Consider the following 1,905-nt stretch of genomic DNA (forward strand, 5'->3'; position numbering starts at 1 on the left):
ATGGTACCGGGTTCATTCCCAGTACGTGGCACCTTGGGCAAGTGTCTTCTACTATAGCCTCGGGCTGACCAAAACCTTGTGAGTGTATTTGGTAGACGGAAACTGAAAGAAGCCCGTCATATATATATATATATATGTATGTATGTGTATATGTTTGTATGTCTGTGTTTGTTCCCCCAACATCGCTTGACAACCGATGCTAGTGTGTTTATGTCCCCGTAACTTAGCGGTTCGGCAGAAGAGGCCGATAGAATAAGTACTAGGCATCCAAAGAATAAGTCCTGGGGTCGATTTGCTTGACTAAAGGCGGTGCTCCAGCATGGCCGCAGTCAAATGACTGAAACAAGTAAAGAGTATATATAAATTTTGCTAAATTTTATTGATATCCTTTTCCCCCTTTACTTTTTATGCCGCTTTAAATCTCATTGTGACGTCCTTTGTTCTCTATTTTAGGCCCTTTTAACTGATAATAATAAAATAATTTATGTCACCCCTACCCTCCCTCTTTTGGAGCATATGCCTCTATCTTAAGACTTCTGAGATATGTTTTTATGTATATATATTTGTTTTGCAAGATTTTTGATGTGAAATTGTGTGTTGAAACAGATGTTGTTGTACTTGGGGATGGTCATGTTGCCAGTTTAGCCAATAAAAACACATGCACTGTATATTTGGTGTTAATTTGCTTCAGCTTTATATTACATTACATTACATTACATTAATCCTATTTCGGCAAGAGTTCTTTAACAAAATTAAATTAAATACAAAAAAAAAAAAACAAGTAGGTATAAACACATGAACAAATAAATAAATAAAAACAAAAATAAACGCACATGTATAAACAGAGGATATAGATAGTACAAGCACTCCCCATACACACACATGCACTTATAAAACATAGACACACATAGAGGGATACACATGCATAGACACATACAATAGAAATACAAAATACAAAATGGCTGACAGTTAGCAAAGTGGGATACACATAAGAAAGAAGAAAGCAAAAGACCACTGATGAGGTCACAGAAGTGTGATGAAAGAACTCTGGCCGAAATAGGATTAATGTAATGTAATGTAATATAAGGCTAAAGCAAATTAACACCAAACATACAGCACGTGTGTTTTTATTGGCTAAACTGGCAATATGACCATGCCCAAGTACAACATATCTTTATGTAGTTATAGAGAATTTATAGCCATAGTAATTTAGGGGTTTGGAAGAAAATCTGACATTAATTAATTTCTTATCAGCAGCTAGAACTTAACTGTCAATTCCCAATAGTTTAATTCTTAGTGGACATAGTAGTGATGGCGACATTATGTCCATCTTCCCATACAACTTTAGACTCAACACGGAGGACTACATCAAGTACCTGGAGGAGGTAGTGCTACCCTGGATCATGAGGGTGACTGCTGGAAGACCCTATGGGAGATAGATATATAGATATAGAAGACTCTAGCAACAGGACTCTGCACCATGCCACACAAGCAGAAGAATTCAGTCACGATTGTCAGGCAATTTCTGCAACCACATCACCCCTAACATCTGGCCACCTAACTCCCCAGACTGCAACTCCCTTGATTATTATGCATGGGGCACAGCTGAGTGAGAGACCAACAAAACTCCTTGTAACACCAAAGATGAACTGAAGGCAAGGATTATGGCAACATTCACCAACTTAAACAAGGAGACTGTCCAGAAGAGTTGCAGGAGATTGTGAAGTCGTCTGGAGGCCGTGATTGAAGCCAATGGCAATATTATTGAATAAATTTACTCTTTAGTATTTCAAGATATTTTTATGTAATTTTGGTAAATATATCTGTTAAAATGAGATCTCAGTGATATTTTCACTTTTGCATAATTTAGACGCTAGTTTATTCACCGCACCCTGTATATATATA

Source organism: Octopus bimaculoides, chromosome 27 (genome assembly GCF_001194135.2).
Source record: "Octopus bimaculoides isolate UCB-OBI-ISO-001 chromosome 27, ASM119413v2, whole genome shotgun sequence".
NCBI lineage: Eukaryota > Metazoa > Mollusca > Cephalopoda > Octopoda > Octopodidae > Octopus > Octopus bimaculoides.